Source organism: Jatropha curcas, chromosome 1, assembly GCF_041381405.1.
Source record: "Jatropha curcas cultivar XTBG-Jc1 chromosome 1, XTBG_Jcur_1.0, whole genome shotgun sequence".
Lineage (NCBI taxonomy): Eukaryota > Viridiplantae > Streptophyta > Magnoliopsida > Malpighiales > Euphorbiaceae > Jatropha > Jatropha curcas.
This window is the reverse complement of record NC_143151.1, coordinates 23,064,559-23,087,785: the sequence shown is the minus strand read 5'-3', so window position 1 is coordinate 23,087,785 and position 23,227 is coordinate 23,064,559. Positions and strand designations below refer to the sequence as shown.

The 23,227-nt window shown below is 30.5% G+C and overlaps 1 long non-coding RNA gene across 1 annotated transcript; it reads left to right on the top strand.

Moving 5' to 3' along the window:
• Nucleotides 1-4,386: 4,386 nt before the first annotated feature.
• LOC149499175 (uncharacterized) lies at nucleotides 4,387-7,362 on the top strand. Its single transcript, XR_016318556.1, has 2 exons — nucleotides 4,387-4,547; nucleotides 7,072-7,362. It is a non-coding gene; the product is annotated as an uncharacterized LOC149499175 (long non-coding RNA).
• Nucleotides 7,363-23,227: the final 15,865 nt, after the last annotated feature.

Here is a 23,227-nt window from a genome sequence, read left to right as displayed (position 1 = left end):
TGGAAATTGGTCAGTGGCGTCGCCAAAACCCTCGACAAGCCATCCTCACCCATGGCCCGCCCTCTCATCATGTGTGCACCAGGGAGCCGATCCCCCATACATGGTCGACCGGTCTCAACCTCACTTGACTAGTCCTCTCATTTTTTTTATACTCTCTTTTCTTTTCTATATCAGCAGGAGGCCACCCTATGGTTTTCCATATCATATATCGTCAGATTCACACGGGGGGCACCGATCTCCCCATACATGGTCGATGGCATCGAAGACCGCCCTTACAAGTCTGTGGTGACCCACTTCATCTCAGTTCCACACAAGCAAAGCATACATGAAGCACATCATAACTAATCAACTATTTTCAATAGCAACAAATAATGCAACACAAAATACAATTTACTAAGTAATGTATGTCTAGCATTTAGCTGTGAATGCACAGATGCAAATGCAAGTGGATGATGCGAATTATCTAACACTACTCATCGTTATAGAGTTTAGATAGAAGTCATGTTCCTTTCCCGATACTCTACTATCTGAAATTAGATTCCTCAAGACCCGCATGAATATCTAAAGAAAGAACCTAAATAAGTCTACTATTCATGAATTTTAACTGTCCTTTCTAAATTCTAATTTTTAATAATATTGTATCCATTTTTCCCCAATCATCTAATCCAAATATTCCAGATTAAGATAAATTCCTTATTTCGGTTTCCTACACCTAAGTTACCTATTCTAATCTATATATGCTATACACGCTATTCTAACCTCATTATAATTCTTTAACCAAACAATCTTCCGTAAACATTAATTAATGAAAATAAAATGAAAATGAAAATAATAATAATAATAATAATAATAATAATAATAATAATAATAATAATATAATTATCTAAAGATATATTGATGAACATCCTGTAGTATCTCCCCTATAAATTGAGTTATCCGTACTTTATATATCACAATTATCAACACTATACATACAGACCATCCATCAGGAAAAACCATCCAACCTAAAGTCCATCCTCCATCATTGTAATATCATCTACCATATTCAATTAACTATTTAATCGAAATCAACTTAATCAACTAATAGTTTTAAATTTGGAATTTATACCGAAAATGAGGAACTAGGTCTTAAAGCGTATCAATAAAAATCAGACTACAATTCCATGATCCGCGTGAGGAGAAGATGATTCTGCCTCTTAGGTCCTTGCCGAAGCATCGCTAGTCAGTCACCGGACCGCCGCCGCCAGCCGCCGTGCACGATGAGCGAAAAATCGAACCTTCACCAACATTTACAAACAATACATCATTTTATTCATTTCGACGAGAGGATCACCAATATATGATCAAATCAGGTGGGTGTGAACCATTTGGCAGGAAATTGGCCAAAAAGGTTCAGTGGTGCCCATTTTGGGTTTTTCGATTGTGGCTATATCAGTCGGCGGGAAGGCCATCAAATTATAGAGGGAGAAGAGAGGAGTTGTTTGGTACTGACCTCGTGCCCTGGGCTTGCCTGAAACGGCGTGAATCGTAAGAAAATGAGCCGCTACGGTACCAATCTCTTCTTTTTTTAAGCAATTTCTCTTGATCCATGCGACTAATGTGTTAACCAAGGCTTGATCGTGCTTCCTTGCATCAAGTAGATAATTTAGAGCCCTCACTCGCTGAAAATAATGGCCGTTTAGCCGAAAAATGGAAAGGAGAGGGAGACGGCGCTGTGATCACGTGACGAAGAAAGGAGAGGAGAATTTGGATTTTTCTCTCCTAAACCCAAAAGATTTTTATGCCTTGATTTGGTCCAATTCAGGTTTGGTCCGATTCAATAGAAAATTCTAGATTTCTTAACCCATTTCTACTAGTTTTATTTATTTTAATTGGTGTAAATTAGATCCTAGAATATTTCTCCAATTTACTCAATAATAATAATAATAATAATAATAATAATAATAATAATTGATTTTATGATAATTAATTTAAATAGTAGACACACATGTATATATTTATAATAGATTAATAGTTAGAGCTCCATATTTATTCTTGAAAATTTTTTTACAGGTTCTCAACTCGGAAATTCTAATAATATGTTTTGGGCTTGAACCCAACCTTGTAAACATGGGCGTGGATTAGGATTATATGATATTTGCAGCCCATACAGTCAAAAATCTAAATTTTTGATTTAATAAAAATTCAAAAGTTTTGAAACAAAAACATCAATTAAACTATTAAACATTTTAATAATATTTTTTTAACGTTTTAACAAACATCAAAATTAAATTGATTTGTTTCCATGTATAAAAAAAAATTGTTTCCATAATACTTTAGATTTAAATTTGATGTTTAAGAGACTATTGATTAGGATTTAAGTAATAGAATGTATTACTTAAACACTATAACTATATTAGAGCTAAATTCATAAAAATACAAATAATTTTTATTCATCAATTAAACTATTAAACATTTTAATAATATTTTTTAGGTTAACGTTTTTAATAAAAATAATTCATATTTGTGATTTATGAATTATATTTTATTTTTATAAAGTTTGTTTTTGAGAATAAAAATAACTGAAATTTTTTAAATAAAGTTTTAATTATAATAATATTTAATATTTATTTTTTATAATATATTTAATAGTTAGTTATTTATATGTTCAAAAAAAAGTCAAATTATTTGAGATTTAAAAAATTTTAATATGTGGCCAATCCAAATACAAAAAACTAAAACCAAAATTTTTTAAATAAAAAAAGAAAAATACAATAATTTGTGGCTTAGTTGAGGAAGAGCAAAATAGGATAGAAAAGTCCATAAATAACATGCCATGATCAAGTGCAAGTACAAAGTTTTTGAGCATTTACAGCAAGCAACAAAAAGTTGGCAAATAGATTGAAGATAAAAACCCAAAATCATGTTATTTTCTCTTACAATGTGGGTGAAGGATGTATAGACCAGACTCTAAACTCTATGCTTTAACGGAATAGTTGAAGACGCCAAACAAAGATTTCCATGCTTAAAGAATTGGCAAGTAAACTAAATCTGCATATAGTAACAACTCCATGTTTTTTAAGTGATAAACATCTGATTTTGAGACACATTTATACATCCATTATGTCTTCAAATTGCTGTTTATCGTAAGTGTTGATATCCAATAATAATATTAAAAATATCAGCTAGATATATATCAAGACTCTAAGCAAGATATGTAAGAATTAGGGAACAATACAAATTCCAAAAAAATAGAAATAGCATACATACAGAAACCTTAATTTATCAATTGAAACCCTAATAATCTCATTTACAAATCTTTTCCAGCAAATAGAGAAAGGAACACCCTCTATTCAATTTCAAAGCAATCCCAAAATTTCCAAATTTGACCAAATTCAAAATTGGAAAAAAGAGAGAAGCAAAACAATAGACTTTAAAGACAGCCTTTGCAACGAACTCCTCCAGCTTGAGAGTAAGTTGGTGCCAGAGTTTTCCCGGCATAACGATTATGTGCATCAACAAAACCATAATTTATGAGTAATTTTGTGTTGGTTGTAAAAATACCTGAAATAGCGACCAGATCGCTAAAAAAAAAATGTATCGATATATATTGAGAGCTAAACATATTTATATAGATATAAATAAAAAATTTTAAAAATTTTTAAAGTTATAATTATCTAAATGTAATTATATTAAAAATAATAATTAGATAAGATAAAAGAATTTTAAAAACTTCAAATTCTTAATAATCTATACATACCTATTAAACTTTCAATAATAAAATCATCCAATGAAAAACCAGGTTAGATGACAATGACACAACATGATAGCTGATAATGAAGAAATGAACGCAATAAACATGCACACATATCTATCTGATAAAAAAACATTCAAACCACTAAAAGAATACAAGCACACATTTTATATTACAAATTATTTAGAATAGATGATAAATGAATTGTGTTTAAAGAAGGTGAAGAGTTATATATAATAGGTGTTTTGGTTGGATTAGGTTAAAATATCAAAATTTAAAAGTTAAAGTTGCAGTTGAATTATGTTAGTGAAACGACCCAAAAATTTAATTTCATAGAATTTTCATTTAAAAACTAAATTTTTTATTTTCAACCAATGAGATTATACCAGCTAATATTTTATTATTGCTAAACTGGACCCATTAACCAATTTGATTTTTCGAAAACCAAGCGAAAAACTCGAAAACCAAGCAAATTGAGCCGAATCATTGAATTAGACCAAACCGGTTTGAATCGAACCGGAATGGTCTAGAAGCCCCAAGATTTTTTTTTTCTTTTCTTTTTTTCTTTTTTTTCTTTTCTTTTTCCCTTCTTCTTCCTTGCGCCAGCACCAAGCGCGCGACCTCCTCTCCCCCTTTCCTCTCTTCGTTTCCGGCCACCACGCGAGGAAAGCAAGGCGGCGCTCAACTCCATTCACGCCACCAATCGCGTCTCTCGCTTTTCTTCGCGCCGAACGGCCTTGCAGTGGCGTAGCTCGAAGCTGCCTCCTTCGGCAACTCCCTCTCCTCCGGCCTTCCGGCGACCGCTATCAACAAGGTGAGCCGATCATGACTCCCTAACCTCCTTTCTTGGATTTTCTTGTGTCAATAGATAATTAACTGTGGGGTTTAGGGAAATTCCTTGAAGAAATTTTGTTAAGGTGTCAAAAATTAAAATTTGGGATTTCATTAGATAATGGCATGATTTGTGCAAAGTGAAGAGGAATTTGTAATTTTCATGGAAATATTAAGCAAATTAGTGTCGAAATTGCTTGATCCCGGACTGCCGCCTCCCTCGCCACCCTGTATGGCGGCGATGCCGGCGGCCAGCGGTTGTTCCGGTCACCGGAGCATGGGTATGGCAGAATGTTGACCTTTTTATGTAGATTACGAATATACAGTTAGTTTTGCAACCCGAATTCAATTGACCTTCAAATAATTATTCGACACAAATTTAGAAATTCGGTGTTATAGCTGAAAAAAAAAAAACTGTAGAAGTTTAGATTTAGTGACCTTAGCAAATTTATGTGGATTAATTATCAAAGTAGGTACAATAAAATAATAAGATTTAAATTATTTAGATAGGATTATATATAAGTAGATTTAATTAAATAACAAGAAATAAGATTATCGGAATAGTCTATATCTAAATAGAATATTTTTACTCTTCTGTAAATAATTAAATTTGATTAGTCTGTGGTATTTGCGGTAGCCGGATATGTTTAATTTATTTGTTTAGAACTTTAGAAAATTTTAAGTGCTAATTAGATATTTACTCTTTGAATAGGAGTCAAGGATTTAATAGTTTTTAAATAATTGGCTGTAATGGGGTGTATGAACTAATTTAGTGTTTAAGCCCAATGAATTACAGTTAAATAGCTTTTTATCGTTGGGATTGATTTATAAGATAAATATTTATATTGTTGAAGGTTCTTAGAAGCTGGTATACCTGATGAAATTAAAAGGTAGATAATTATACTTGTTGGGGTTGGTATATATGTTTAAGCTGTGTATTGGATTACTTGAGAGATGAGATTACTAAATTGCAACTTAATGGAAACATTGGTTTGTAATGCCTAATCTAGAATTTTAGTAATGATTAAAGAATGGTGGATATATTTTGGGTATTAAATAGAGAATTTTGAATTCCTTGAGTTAGCAGCAATTAATTAGTTGGTTCTTTGAATCATAATGTTTGGGATGGGTATTTGAAGTTGTAAATGAAGTTCTTGTAGGGTAGTGAGTTAGCTAGTGTGTAAAATATGAAAATTTAATCATGAAGTCTAGACTTTTAGATTTGGCAAGCAATTATTTCAATTTATTTATTTCTGGAAAATTGTAGCCTAGTATAGTACATTGAAGTTATAAATTTGATTTCGATAGGAATAGTTAGTTAATGTTTAATCCATGATTTAGACTTAGAAAACTTTTATTTCTGCAAGTTGGCATCAACCATTTGAGTTTTTGTGTTGTATTAGAAGGATGTATATATATATATATATATATATATATATATATATACGGATGGGCAGTGTGTATTGATTGATAAATATATAATAATACTGTGTTATCTAAACAGGTGGATAGTCCAATTTTTAGGGGAGGTGCTGCCGAAATTTCGATAGAACTTAGACTAGTTGTAATTAATAATATAATTAATAAGTTTATTTAGATAAATTCTATAATTTGTTACATAATAAATAAAGTACTCTAATTGTTTATTTATTGTCATTATTATTCATTTAAGCATTCCATTATTCATTTATTTATTTTCATTATTTTGTTCATTATTATTATTATTATTATTATTTATTTTATTATTGTTGTTTATTGTTAACACTATTTACTTATTTATTTGCATTTGAAATTGGATGTCTAGTTGTGCATTGCATTACGATGTTTAATTGATTAATATGCTTGCATTTAATTGCAATACTTGATTAATTGTGTGTGATATTGCTGTGCTTTGTTTGTGTGGAGTTGGGATGAAGTGGGTCACCATGGGTTTGTGAGGACGGTTGGACCGTCGGCCGGGTAAATGGGAGATCGGCGCCCCCGTGTGTACCTACCATTGTGGTTTGTATGATATGGAAAACCACAGGTTGGCTTCTTTATTGGGCGCACCTGATAATCTAGATTTGATCGCAGCCCGCAGGGTGGCCTCCTGTTGTGAGCGCCTGATGATCTAGATTTGATGGAGACGACCGGGTTGCCTCCTGTTGGTATGGAAAAGAAAAGAGAGAATGGAAAAACAACGAGAGGGCTGGTCAAGTGAGGATTAGACCGGTCGGCCAGTATGGGGGATCGGCTCCCTGGTGCACACGTTATGAGAGGATGGGCCATGTGGGAGGACGGCTCATCGGGGGTTTCGGTGACGCTACAGACCAATTTCCACGTGATGTGATTACATGAAGATGTTAATGATTGTGGGTGTTAATGATATGCCATTTGTGTGACTGACTGCGTGAGCATATAACTAGTCAGATGACTAGATTGATATATTTATTCATTTGTGTGAATGCGTGTGCGGTGCAATAGGTATTATTTCTTTAAAGGCTCACATATCTTGTTTGATGTTTCAGGAAGTAAGTTCTTCTTTAATCCGATTTAGGTTATGTTCCTTCGGCGGAGGGCAACAGAGAAATTTTTCCTAGTTCCACAATTATTTGCTATGTAATTATGTATACCAAAGAGTTAGTGACTCCGCAGTTGTAGGATTTACATATATTTAGTCGTGTATTAACATAGACAAAATAATTCTGTAAGCTCATGTTAGAAATGTGATGTATTGTAAATTGGGCCCGAACTATGGAATGCTGTAGAAGATAAACTTGGGCCGAGAAATAATAAAATATTGAGGTTATTTTTCATTATCATATGGGCTGAATGTTGAAATTTATACTGAGATAATAGATTCTAGTGTTTCAGGCTTACTACGGGCCTCGGGGGCCTTAAGCTTACCTGGGCCCTAGTGCCGGTCCGGCCCATGGAATTGGGTCGTGACAAAGTTGGTATCAGAGCTTAGGTTAGGGTTTTAGGACACAACTGCGGAGTATAGGAAATTTCTTTATGTTGGGATCGGCCGTAACCAACATAAGGAAGGAAACTTTGTGATTTCCCTCTCTAGGGATGGTGGACGCACTAGACCCTATGAGGTGGGAAAACCCACACCTATTGTGAAGATCCATAAACTATAGAAGAACTAATTGAGGATTAGAGTGAAAGTAATGGATAGTAGGATGAACCCATCACAATACCTGTAGGGGCGAAAGCAATTATCAACCCTTAAGCTAGGGAATAGAGTAATACCTGATGGTAGTGGATTGGCCTGATCACCCAGTACACTACTTTTCATGTGAACTCTATTCCTATCAGTGAACAGGATAGTGTAGAGAATAAGTAGGTTTTCTAATTGTATGGTGGATTGATGAATTTTGGGTGATTAGGAATCAATATTTTAGTATTCAGTTCGGCTACTGAATTTCTTTAGAATTTCTTTTTATTGTTTTATTTACTTGATATTGATATTTAAATTTTAAACCCCATTTTTATTTTGAATTCAAATTGTGTTATGATAAATAAATTGAAAATTGATTATTTATATAGAAAAAAATTATTTTTGAAAAATTGTCTATTTATATCACAGGGCCGGTGGGATAAGATAAAGGGGTGGTAATAATAATGATAACAATGATATAGGTAAGTAGGTAGTTCGCAGTCAAGATAGAAACACGAATGTTGGAATGGTCAGGTAGGCAATTTTGGGTACAGAAGTTGAGTTGCTACTAAATTAGGAGTATAGGATTGTTTAATGTGTAAGTAAGAAAGATAACAATAGAAATGAACTTGGATAGTTTAAGGGTAAGACATAATAGTTGACAAATTGTAATATATATATATTAGGAGTTAGTGGTAGATAAAAAAAAAAAAATTGGAATTTATAAATACCTTACTCGACTTGAATAGGAGAATATTGATTGATTAAGGACAAATGAGATAGGTAAGTTAAATATACAGTTGACTCAAGTTAGTGATAGGTAGACGTATGGCTAATTAAGTCATTTAATTAAATGTTAAGACTGTAGATTAGAAAAATTCTAGTCCATGATATGGACAGAAAAGTGAAGTTATTAGTATATATGCATTCGACGATAAGAAACTAATGAGATTGGTTTGGTGTGATATTTGGGTGTTAAGATGGCATTAGGTTAGGACTTAAGAGATTTTCATAGAAGACATTAGTATTGATGTGTATTAGATGAAAGGGTAAGTAATAAGTCTTAGATTGAAATGTTGGTGATTAGATAAATCACGATTAACGAGGATTAACAGACAGTTATTTCGAAGTGCCCTATGATATAATAGACAACGGAAGTCGTAGACGAATTTTTTTTCTCTTAAAGTTTTGAATTAAAGTAATAAGTTTTTGAATTTTTGATTAAAGAAAAGTTTGAATAATAATATATGTAAATTAAACGAGTTAAATCTTGATATTAGAAGTAAATTAAATTTCAGTCGTTTTGTGTTTGTAAACTATATGTTGGGTTTTCATGAAGGAATACTTAGTGAACATTTAAATTTTCAAAGAAAATTATATAATTTTGAGAAATATATATGACATATATTATGCATCTTCTTGATAAATCCCGTTTTATTGTAAAAGTTTTATTCAAAGAAAGATTTTCTAAAGAGATTTCAGTAGCTGTCTGAAGATAGTAATTGGAGAATTAGACAATAAGCTTAAGTTTCTCGTAAACTTCAGCCAAGTGGCACTAAATAGGATTGTTGGCAATAGAAATTCGAGGTTATAGTAATAGACTTAAGTTTCCTGTGAGTTTTAATCAAGTGACAATAAATGTAATAGATGGTTGAACGAATACATTTTGAGTTATAATGAAACCTTTCATTCATTTATTCGTGGATGTCAATCAAATGATAATTTGTTTGTTAAATGTCCTTACATGCTTTCTTTTCTAGTTGCATTCCTATTTCTTGCTCATCTCTAAAATTCGAGGACGAATTTTTATGAGGGAAGATTGAAACGACCCGAAAATTTAATTTCGTAGAATTTTCATTTAAAAACTAAATTTTTTATTTTCAACCAATGAGATTATACCAGCTAGTATTTTATTATTGCTAAACTGGACCCATTAACCAATTTGATTTTTCGAAAACCAAGCGAAAAACTCGAAAACCAAGCAAATTGAGCCGAATCATTGAATTAGACCAAACCGGTTCGAATCGAACCGGAATGGTCTAGAAGCCCCAAGATTTTTTTTTCTTTCTTTTCTTTTTTTCTTTTTTTTTTTTTCTTTTTCCCTTCTTCTTCCTTGCGCCAGCACCAAGCGCGCGACCTCCTCTCCCCCTTTCCTCTCTTCGTTTCCGGCCACCACGCGAGGAAAGCAAGGCGGCGCTCAACTCCATTCACGCCACCAATCGCGTCTCTCGCTTTTCTTCGCGCCGAACGGCCTTGCAGTGGCGTAGCTCGAAGCTGCCTCCTTCGGCAACTCCCTCTCCTCCGGCCTTCCGGCGACCGCTATCAACAAGGTGAGCCGATCATGACTCCCTAACCTCCTTTCTTGGATTTTCTTGTGTCAATAGATAATTAACTGTGGGGTTTAGGGAAATTCCTTGAAGAAATTTTGTTAAGGTGTCAAAAATTAAAATTTGGGATTTCATTAGATAATGGCATGATTTGTGTAAAGTGAAGAGGAATTTGTAATTTTCATGGAAATATTAAGCAAATTAGTGTCGAAATTGCTTGATCCCGGACTGCCGCCTCCCTCGCCACCCTGTATGGCGGCGATGCCGGCGGCCAGCGGTTGTTCCGGTCACCGGAGCATGGGTATGGCAGAATGTTGACCTTTTTATGTAGATTACGAATATACAGTTAGTTTTGCAACCCGAATTCAATTGACCTTCAAATAATTATTTGACACAAATTTAGAAATTCGGTGTTATAGCTGAAAAAAAAAAAAACTGTAGAAGTTTAGATTTAGTGACCTTAGCAAATTTATGTGGATTAATTATCAAAGTAGGTACAATAAAATAATAAGATTTAAATTATTTAGATAGGATTATATATAAGTAGATTTAATTAAATAACAAGAAATAAGATTATCGGAATAGTCTATATCTAAATAGAATATTTTTACTCTTCTGTAAATAATTAAATTTGATTAGTCTGTGGTATTTGCGGTAGCCGGATATGTTTAATTTATTTGTTTAGAACTTTAGAAAATTTTAAGTGCTAATTAGATATTTACTCTTTGAATAGGAGTCAAGGATTTAATAGTTTTTAAATAATTGGCTGTAATGGGGTGTATGAACTAATTTAGTGTTTAAGCCCAATGAATTACAGTTAAATAGCTTTTTATCGTTGGGATTGATTTAGAAGATAAATATTTATATTGTTGAAGGTTCTTAGAAGCTGGTATACCTGATGAAATTAAAAGGTAGATAATTATACTTGTTGGGGTTGGTATATATGTTTAAGCTGTGTATTGGATTACTTGAGAGATGAGATTACTAAATTGCAACTTAATGGAAACATTGGTTTGTAATGCCTAATCTAGAATTTTAGTAATGATTAAAGAATGGTGGATATATTTTGGGTATTAAATAGAGAATTTTGAATTCCTTGAGTTAGCAGCAATTAATTAGTTGGTTCTTTGAATCATAATGTTTGGGATGGGTATTTGAAGTTGTAAATGAAGTTCTTGTAGGGTAGTGAGTTAGCTAGTGTGTAAAATATGAAAATTTAATCATGAAGTCTAGACTTTTAGATTTGGCAAGCAATTATTTCAATTTATTTATTTCTGGAAAATTGTAGCCTAGTATAGTACATTGAAGTTATAAATTTGATTTCGATAGGAATAGTTAGTTAATGTTTAATCCATGATTTAGACTTAGAAAACTTTTATTTCTGCAAGTTGGCATCAACCATTTGAGTTTTTGTGTTGTATTAGAAGGATGTATCCTTTAAGTGAGATGGATCTCCTATAAAATGAAGTGAAATAGTGAGAATTAAAGATGACACCGCATCTTGAATTACTTCACCATTTTCATCATATATAGGTTCACCTTCATCATTTATTTGAATTGAATTTAGAATTTCTAAATGTTGTTGGTCAGTGAGATGATAATCCCACCATCCTTTAAGTTGGCCGGTAAATCCAGCAATTAAGATTTCTGCTATAGCTTTATCAGAAATGATTGACTGTGTTTTATAAGCATTTGCAGCCATTGTCATTTGTTGCAAAATACTTAAGATATTATATTCACTTAGACCATCTATGTTCCATTCATAGATTGTTGAAGCATTATATTTAAATTGAGATATAGTATTAGGTTTATCAACAATTCCTAAGTCTGGTGCTCTATTTACTATTTCTCTATGATGATTTATAGGATTGATTTCAAATTGTTGAATATTTTCTGAGTCAGGTTCACTAACATCAGAGTTGGTGTTTTCTTCAATTATATTTATATTTCTTGATGCTGATGATTGAGGAGTATCCTGAGCTACATGTTGGGTAGTCGCAGATCTAACTTGAATTTTACTTAATTGATCTTTTAGTGTATTTAGAAATTCATTTTTACTAGATTGAGAAATTTGGTAAGGTTTAAACATATGAGTTTTTACCTTTTCTTTACCTTTTACAATCTCATTTACAATTGGTTTATCTTCTAATAAATTTTCTATCCGTTTTAATTGTGTATTTAAACAAATTAAACTGGCATTACTAAAATTATTTTGTTCAATTAATTTATTATTTGTATCATTTTCCCTTATATTTTTAAATGGAGCACAGACAATTTCATGATCTTGATGTTTTAATTTACTAATTGTTTTAGGTGGAAAATCACTTTTAATTGTCTGATCATTTACTATCCATTCTGGTCTTTTATCTCTTACAGTAATTGGATTTAAACTTTTATTAGAAGAATTTTCTTTAATAAGTTTGTACCAATCAAAGAATTTAACTTCAGTTTGAGTATTTAATTTATAATCTAAATATTCATATTTTAATTCTTCAAAAGTATATTGTTTTAATATCTGTTTCATTTTAAGTAAATTTTTAATTTTAGATACTTCTTTTATTAAATTTTTTTCTATATCGTCTTTATTAAGTACATTTAATTCCCTATTGAGTTCACTAACATTTTCAGTTATGGCTGAAGCTGTTGGTGATACTGGAGGTGTATTTACTAAATTTGATTGTTGATTAACATAATTATCTACAGGATTATAAACTGCCTGTGGTATAGAATTACTATAATCAACACCTTTCATTTTTAAATTTGGAATATCAGAAGTAGAAAATCTTGGTTTTACTAATGTTTGAATTATTGGTTTAGGCTCAGTCTCTTTATATTTAGCATAAATAACAGAAGGTATAGAGGAAGTAGGTTTATCATTTTCATCTGTAGTTACGGAGGAAGATGACCCTGCATACCTCATACTTTGACTTCTATTAAATTTTAAAGTTACTTTACCATCTTCAAATTGTTCAATTTTTTGCAAATTGATGTTTGGTTTTACTTTATCAATAACTGGAGGAGGTACAACCCCTTCTAAAATCCATTCATCTGGAAGTGTTATATCCTTCCATTGGATGGTTTTAGGAATTACTGTGTTTGTTTTAGTCAAATCTGTTTGAAGAAATCTTGTTTCACCAATTTTAGGTTGTAGTTTATATTTAGTACCAAAGGCTGAATTCATTGCCTTATAATGAATTTTATAAATTAAAGCTATAGGAATTGATCCTTGCTTCATTCTATAATTATGGGTTTTAATTTCCAAAACTATACTTTCTAAAATATTTAAATCATTTAATGAGACAGTCATATCTGGATAGACCTCAAAAGAGATTGGTCCTTCACTTAAGCTAGTCTCAACTGATCCTAATAAAGAATCTTGAAAATTTAAAAATCTAGCATCTCTTACTACTGCAAGGATACTAGTATTTAATCCTTCTCTGGTTAAAGGTTTTATTCCAACTTGAATTAATCCTATATGAATATATTTATATTTTTTACTTTTATGATGTTGCAAAGTTTTAGAAGACAAAAGAGTTATACGTTCAAAAGGTTTACTTAATTGGAAATCTCTTTCTTCGGTTTTAATAACATAATCAGTTTTAAATAAATTAAATTTAGAAATTTTATAAATTTGTTCTTTATCAACTTTAGGAATTTCCCATTCATCAATAGCTTTACTAAAATCTTGTAAAATTAATTCATTTCTATTTATTACCCTTTTAATTTCTGAGTTATCTGAGTCTTCAGATTTATTACTACTAACCGATCTACATAATAAAGGATCCATTTTATTAGATAGCATAGATTTTAATGACAGTGGTCCGGTTATACTAAACACCAAAGGAATCCGGTTATGATATCTCAAGAATTCGGCCAGGTTATACCCTTCAACTGCCCTACCAATCGGGACTTACACACGGGTTCAAAAATAGGCCACTTACTGTATCTGATATCTCAAATGGATAACCTAGGTGTATAGTTCAGTTGAACCATACCAAGATAACCTATGATATATTAATAAATTGGAGACTTTATATGTATATCTTTTAGCAGTTCTAAATCCTTAGGCTCTGATACCAACAAAAGAGATAAGGACCGTTTAATTAATTACTCAGACTCAGATATTAAGTTGATTTTAATATTTATAAATTAATAAACATATCATACATATCAAAACCTATATAAGCATGAACTAAGCAGCGATCATTATCAATATACATATTAATCAAGATATCATTAATATATATGTCAAATAATATACTATTATCAATAGGATTTATAATCATATAAATCATTACTATTTTCTTGGTACGTAGCGTTGTAGCACAAGGTTTCCCTTGTTTATCAAGTGCAATGATAAACACCAGGAGGTTATGTGTTTCCAGCTGATATACCAAAGATTTTTATGAACATACAAGAATGATATTTCTGATGTGGAAGATCACACTAAGGTGCAACCACAGAGCATACTTATACAACAATTTTAAAAGCATTAGGATCAGGAATATATAAGTAAGGAATTTCTTTTACCAAGAATTTTATCTTTTTTATTAATTGAGTATGCTGAGTTGTCCAAGGACCAGCATTTTTACAAAGTCTATTATGTAATGGTTTTATCATGCAATTTAAATTTGGATAAAAATCAATTACATAATTTAAACAACCAAGAAAACGTTGTAATTGGGGTTTATTAGTAATTTCATCAGGAAATTTTTCACCAAAAACAAGTGCTCTTTCTATAGGTTGAATCTTACCTTGTTCAATATAATGGCCTAAAAATCTAATTTTAGTTTTGAATAGATCCATCTTTGTTTTACTAAGTGCTAAACCATTTTGCCTAATTACCATACAAAAAGTTTTTAAGTGTTTAAAATGATCATCAATAGTTTGACTAAATATTAACACATCATCAATGTATACTATACAAAATTTACTATAGGGATTAAATATGTCATTCATGATCCTCTGAAATTCAGAAGGAGCATTTTTTAATCCAAAAGGCATTACATTCCATTCATATTGACCAAATGGAACTGTGAATGCTGTTTTATATCTGTCTTTAGGATCAATTTGAATCTGCCAATAACCAGATTTCATATCAAATTTACTAAAAATATTTGCATTGTATAATTTCTTTAGTAGGTCTTTTTTATTAGGAATTGGATATCTGATCCATTTTAAAGCTGTATTTAATGGTTTATAATTTATTACTAGTCTTGGAACACCTCGTTCAATTTCAGCATTTTTATTGACATAAAAAGCTGCACATGACCAAGGACTTCTAGATTTACAAATTAATTTTTTATTTATTAAATCTTGAATTTCTATTTTACAATGCTCAATTAATTCAGGATTCATCTGAATTGGTCGAGCTTTAGTTTTAATAGTTTTTTCATCAAAATCTTTTTCATATGGTAAATCTACCATGTGTTGTTTACGATCCCAAAATGCATTTGGATGCTCAGCACATAGTTCTTTTTCCATTAATGTTTGGAGATTTTGAATTTTATGTTTAACAAGATCTCTGTCTAATTGAGTTTGAATTCTATTTAAATGGATATTGTTATTTAAATCTTTTATATTTTCTTCTTTAGATTTTATTAAAGAATTGATTTCTAATATTTTAACTGAATGAGCTTTTAACAAATTTAATTGTTTTGTTTTAGGTTTTTCTGTAAATTCTAATCTAGCTCTACTATTTCTTATTTTGAATTTAATACAATCTTCTTTTACTGAGTATGGTGTTATTAGGTTTATAAAAGGAGTACCTAAAATGACCATATAATTTATTTGAGGAGATAATAAAAATACTGTGTTTATTTCTAATTCTTGATTTATGATTACTGCATCTGTCTTTCCTATAATTTCAAGTTTAGATTTATTAGCTGTACTTAATTTTTCACTAGTTTTTAACCAATATCTTTTAGGAACTAGGTCAGATTTTATACAGTTTAAATCTGCACCTGTGTCAAAGAGTGCAATTGCATCTATCACAAAATCATTTATTTGAATGTTTATTTTTACTAAATATTTTCGTGAAGTAATTTCTTGTAATAAATTGAGAAAATTACAATCTACATCTTCATCTAATTCATTTATTTTTAAATTATTATCTGGTTCATCTTCTTCTGAGGAAGAACTAGAAATAAGTTGGGATTCTAGTATTTTTATTTTTTTAGAGTTTTGTTGAAGTTGGGTTTTTAATTCTTTTACTTCATTTTTTAGCATCTTAATGTCTTTATATAATTCTTTAGTAGATTCATCCCCATTGACCTTTTTAGGTTTATTTTTATTTAATATGGTAGTTAAATCATAAGTATTAGACTGAATTTTAGGAGTAATATTTTTTATATCATCTTCATCTTCAAAACTTATTATTAGTTTTTTAAGAAGTTTAGCTCTAGTTTCTTGATCTTCAATTTCATTAACTACTGTTAATAAATTAGTTTGATCTTTAGATAACATGTTTAAAGAAAATTTTGATGAACTGGAAGAACTTGAAGTGGTTCCTAATTCATCAATTTGATTTTCACTTTCGTTAATCTCAGATTCCGAAGAACCCGAATCAATATATAGTTCATATATTTTATTTAAAACATTATCTTCCAAATTTAATTCATGTAATCTTTTATTAAATTTACAAAATTTAGATGTATGCCCTTTTTTACCACAATTGTAACAAGTCAAATTTTTATAAGAAGTTTTAGTTGTAGATTTAGAAGGTTGTTTATTTTTGTGTCTATAAGAAGACTTTGTTCTCTTTTTACTATAAAATTTATCTTGACTAGGTGTATATCTATATTGTTTTTTAGAGTATTTATTTCTATAATATTTTTTAGGTTTATTGATTTTAGAACATTGGCCCTCACATTTCTGTGGAGAAGTTATACTATAGTCAAATTGTTTACAAAAAGATCCTAATTCTTTTTTAGTTTTCTGCATTTCATATTTTATCTTTCTTTGAAGTTTTAGATCATGACATATTTGTAAACCTTCCTTTTGAATTATACAAATTAATTGTCCATAGGTTAATTTACTATAAGGTATAGGTTGACCATGTTGTTGTTTAATATGATTTCTAACTTTTTCTCCCAAGAAATAAGGTAACCCAGCTAAAAACTTTTCTTTCCAAAAGCTTTGATTAGAGTCTTCCCTTAACATTAATCTAGTGAGAAAAGTCGTTTTATAATTTTGAAAATCACCTAAATGTTTACATTTTAAATTACTAAGTAACTCGGCATTTTTATCCTTTAAGTGAGATGGATCTCCTATAAAATGAAGTGAAATAGTGAGAATTAAAGATGACACCGCATCTTGAATTACTTCACCATTTTCATCATATATAGGTTCACCTTCATCATTTATTTGAATTGAATTTAGAATTTCTAAATGTTGTTGGTCAGTGAGATGATAATCCCACCATCCTTTAAGTTGGCCGGTAAATCCAGCAATTAAGATTTCTGCTATAGCTTTATCAGAAATGATTGACTGTGTTTTATAAGCATTTGCAGCCATTGTCATTTGTTGCAAAATACTTAAGATATTATATTCACTTAGACCATCTATGTTCCATTCATAGATTGTTGAAGCATTATATTTAAATTGAGATATAGTATTAGGTTTATCAACAATTCCTAAGTCTGGTGCTCTATTTACTATTTCTCTATGATGATTTATAGGATTGATTTCAAATTGTTGAATATTTTCTGAGTCAGGTTCACTAACATCAGAGTTGGTGTTTTCTTCAATTATATTTATATTTCTTGATGCTGATGATTGAGGAGTATCCTGAGCTACATGTTGGGTAGTCGCAGATCTAACTTGAATTTTACTTAATTGATCTTTTAGTGTATTTAGAAATTCATTTTTACTAGATTGAGAAATTTGGTAAGGTTTAAACATATGAGTTTTTACCTTTTCTTTACCTTTTACAATCTCATTTACAATTGGTTTATCTTCTAATAAATTTTCTATCCGTTTTAATTGTGTATTTAAACAAATTAAACTGGCATTACTAAAATTATTTTGTTCAATTAATTTATTATTTGTATCATTTTCCCTTATATTTTTAAATGGAGCACAGACAATTTCATGATCTTGATGTTTTAATTTACTAATTGTTTTAGGTGGAAAATCACTTTTAATTGTCTGATCATTTACTATCCATTCTGGTCTTTTATCTCTTACAGTAATTGGATTTAAACTTTTATTAGAAGAATTTTCTTTAATAAGTTTGTACCAATCAAAGAATTTAACTTCAGTTTGAGTATTTAATTTATAATCTAAATATTCATATTTTAATTCTTCAAAAGTATATTGTTTTAATATCTGTTTCATTTTAAGTAAATTTTTAATTTTAGATACTTCTTTTATTAAATTTTTTTCTATATCGTCTTTATTAAGTACATTTAATTCCCTATTGAGTTCACTAACATTTTCAGTTATGGCTGAAGCTGTTGGTGATACTGGAGGTGTATTTACTAAATTTGATTGTTGATTAACATAATTATCTACAGGATTATAAACTGCCTGTGGTATAGAATTACTATAATCAACACCTTTCATTTTTAAATTTGGAATATCAGAAGTAGAAAATCTTGGTTTTACTAATGTTTGAATTATTGGTTTAGGCTCAGTCTCTTTATATTTAGCATAAATAACAGAAGGTATAGAGGAAGTAGGTTTATCATTTTCATCTGTAGTTACGGAGGAAGATGACCCTGCATACCTCATACTTTGACTTCTATTAAATTTTAAAGTTACTTTACCATCTTCAAATTGTTCAATTTTTTGCAAATTGATGTTTGGTTTTACTTTATCAATAACTGGAGGAGGTACAACCCCTTCTAAAATCCATTCATCTGGAAGTGTTATATCCTTCCATTGGATGGTTTTAGGAATTACTGTGTTTGTTTTAGTCAAATCTGTTTGAAGAAATCTTGTTTCACCAATTTTAGGTTGTAGTTTATATTTAGTACCAAAGGCTGAATTCATTGCCTTATAATGAATTTTATAAATTAAAGCTATAGGAATTGATCCTTGCTTCATTTTATAATTATGGGTTTTAATTTCCAAAACTATACTTTCTAAAATATTTAAATCATTTAATGAGACAGTCATATCTGGATAGACCTCAAAAGAGATTGGTCCTTCACTTAAGCTAGTCTCAACTGATCCTAATAAAGAATCTTGAAAATTTAAAAATCTAGCATCTCTTACTACTGCAAGGATACTAGTATTTAATCCTTCTCTGGTTAAAGGTTTTATTCCAACTTGAATTAATCCTATATGAATATATTTATATTTTTTACTTTTATGATGTTGCAAAGTTTTAGAAGACAAAAGAGTTATACGTTCAAAAGGTTTACTTAATTGGAAATCTCTTTCTTCGGTTTTAATAACATAATCAGTTTTAAATAAATTAAATTTAGAAATTTTATAAATTTGTTCCTTATCAACTTTAGGAATTTCCCATTCATCAATAGCTTTACTAAAATCTTGTAAAATTAATTCATTTCTATTTATTACCCTTTTAATTTCTGAGTTATCTGAGTCTTCAGATTTATTACTACTAACCGATCTACATAATAAAGGATCCATTTTATTAGATAGCATAGATTTTAATGACAGTGGTCCGGTTATACTAAACACCAAAGGAATCCGGTTATGATATCTCAAGAATTCGGCCAGGTTATACCCTTCAACTGCCCTACCAATCGGGACTTACACACGGGTTCAAAAATAGGCCACTTACTGTATCTGATATCTCAAATGGATAACCTAGGTGTATAGTTCAGTTGAACCATACCAAGATAACCTATGATATATTAATAAATTGGAGACTTTATATGTATATCTTTTAGCAGTTCTAAATCCTTTGGCTCTGATACCAACAAAAGAGATAAGGACCGTTTAATTAATTACTCAGACTTAGATATTAAGTTGATTTTAATATTTATAAATTAATAAACATATCATACATATCAAAACCTATATAAGCATGAACTAAGCAGCGATCATTATCAATATACATATTAATCAAGATATCATTAATATATATGTCAAATAATATACTATTATCAATAGGATTTATAATCATATAAATCATTACTATTTTCTTGGTACGTAGCGTTGTAGCACAAGGTTTCCCTTGTTTATCAAGTGCAATGATAAACACCAGGAGGTTATGTGTTTCCAGCTGATATACCAAAGATTTTTATGAACATACAAGAATGATATTTCTGATGTGGAAGATCACACTAAGGTGCAACCACAGAGCATACTTATACAACAAGCAAAACTCAAATCAATTTAATATTTATCAATTAACTCAACCAATTTTAATTGATTTTATTTTAATTAAGGTTTAGGGTTCCTGCAACCTTAGCCTGGGTTCCCCAGAACTAAGTCAGAGTGTGGAGGGAGAAGAGAATGAAGCCTTTAACAGGGCTTTAAAAGTAGCAATTTATATTGACTAAAATAAATAATTAAAATAACAAAATAGTATTACAATATTTAAATACAAAAATTAAACTTTAAATGATAAACTTAAACTAGTTTTAACTTACAAGAATTTTAAGACTTTCAACACTTGAACCCTTTACAATCGAACTGGGAAAGGAGGGAGATAGTTTAGGGAGAGAATTACTATGCCTATATTGGAGTATATGCTGTATTATCAGTTTACAATCTATGCCTTCACAAGGGGAAAAGGCTCCCTTAAATAAAATTTCTGGAATCTTTACTATTTACTTTTACTATTGGTGAACAGTAGTTTCTGTCGAAGAATCTCTACTGTTTACTTTTACTGTTGGTGAACAGTAGTCTTTGTCGAAGAATCTCTACTGTTTGCTTTTACTGTTGGTGAACAGTAGTCTCTGTCGAAGAATCTCTACTGTTTGCTTTTACTGTTGGTGAACAGTAGTCTCTGTCGGAGAATCCCTACTGCTTGCTTTTACTGTGCCAAGTTGACCTTTACTGTTGGCGAGTGGATCTTTACTGTTGCTGAGTGGAATTTTACTGTTGCTGAGTTGATTTTTTACTAAAAACTTGTGTGCCGCTTTGATTGGGTATTTTACAAAGAGTGAAGGAATAAGGTTCCTTCTGCCTATTTACAGTGATTCAGAATAAGATGAGGACGATGATGTGTCCTTCTTTTTCTTTTTTATCTTTTCTTTTCTTTTTATTTTTTCTTTTTGTTTTAACTTCTTTTTTCTTTCTTTTTCTTTTTTACCTGCTTTACTTTGGATTTTTATGATATCGCTGTCATCACTTTCGTCACTAGATGAACTAGATGATGAGGATGATGGTAAAACGATTTTACCCTTGTCTTTATGGTGTGTGGTGTTTGAAGATTTACTGGAGGATGCACTGTGGGCTTTACTGGTGGATGGTTTTATGGGCTGATTTGAACTGGTTGAGAGTTGTTCAGACATCTCTTGACAGATCAATCTATATTCTTCTGCTGTTTTGGCTGCAGCTAACCGGGCCTGACATTGGGCTTTTTGGATACCAAACTGGGGGTTATCCTGAATAGCTAATGTATGGGCATAGGTTAAAGCTGGTTTAGATGGGCTGGATAATTTATTGCGGATCCATTGACTAATTTTATGTTCAGTGGTGGAATTCTTGAATGATCCCCACCATTTTATTTTATGTCTTTTTACTATCATGGGAATTTGACTTCCTGGAACATACTGATAATCAAAATACCATTGATATACCCATGGAGTGAAGAAGGTCATACAATAATACATTAGGGAAGGAATATGGACTTCTTCGGGTTTGGGTTTATAATGGGTTTTAAAGAACTGATACAAATAAAGGATATCATGAGGAATGATTTCCTCTGAAATTCCCTTAAATTGCCACCATCGTTTAAACCAATTTGGGATTTTTAAATCAGTGCGTATATTTTGATCAAAATATATTAACCATGAATGAGTAGTGGTGGGATTTTGAAGACAAAATATCGTATCCCATGCTTTTTTATAATCAAAATAATTATAACTCATATTATATTTATGTAATCCTTTAAATTTTACTGGTGTTACTAAAGAAGGTACGGGCCAATCCTTAGGATGGATGACGCGTTTTATTTTTATAGAAGAATAAGAAATTATTCCATTTTTATCAAAAGTATGTTTGATGTTTACTGATTCAGTATCTAATAATATATTATTATAATAGGCCTGAGGTTTTGACAAATCTGTTGGCATAAAAAACCAATTCTCAGGATAATAATTTTTTATAATTTGCCAAGGATTGGTATGATTATATCCATCCTCAACTTCTATTTCAAAATCAAATAAATTTTTATCAAACCATTTATGTATACTACCAGTAGATTTATATTGGATTTTTGGCAAATCCACAGCCATCAACGGATTTGATAACTCTTTACTGTCTACCGTTTGAGACAGAGTAGCCGTATCATGAGCGGATACGATCGCTTTAGATTTAGAAAACATACCTGGGTCCTCTGTGGAAGAGGATGCCATACCCTGCAGGGCTTTAATTACCTCGGGAGATTGAGAAAGTTCTTCAATCCATTTTTTAAGATCTTTAGGAGGAGTGTTTTTAGTGTTTAAGGTTTTAAGGTCTTCAGAGTGCTCAGAAAGAGCTTTAGTTGGGGAGCTGGAATCTTGTTTAATTTCTTTCCCTTTATCCTTCTTTCGTCCCATGGTTCTGTAAGAATTCTCTTCAATGTATTCAAAACCATACCAAGTATTTCATCTTCAATTATATTTAAGTTTTGAAGATGAAGATGATATAAAAAATATTACTCCTAAAATTCAGTCTAATACTTATGATTTAACTACCATATTAAATAAAAATAAACCTAAAAAGGTCAATGCGGATGAATCTACTAAAGAATTATATAAAGACATTAAGATGCTAAAAAATGAAGTAAAAGAATTAAAAACCCAACTTCAACAAAACTCTAAAAAAATAAAAATACTAGAATCCCAACTTATTTCTAGTTCTTCCTCAGAAGAAGATGAACCAGATAATAATTTAAAAATAAATGAATTAGATGAAGATGTAGATTGTAATTTTCTCAATTTATTACAAGAAATTACTTCACGAAAATATTTAGTAAAAATAAACATTCAAATAAATGATTTTGTGATAGATGCAATTGCACTCTTTGACACAGGTGCAGATTTAAACTGTATAAAATCTGACCTAGTT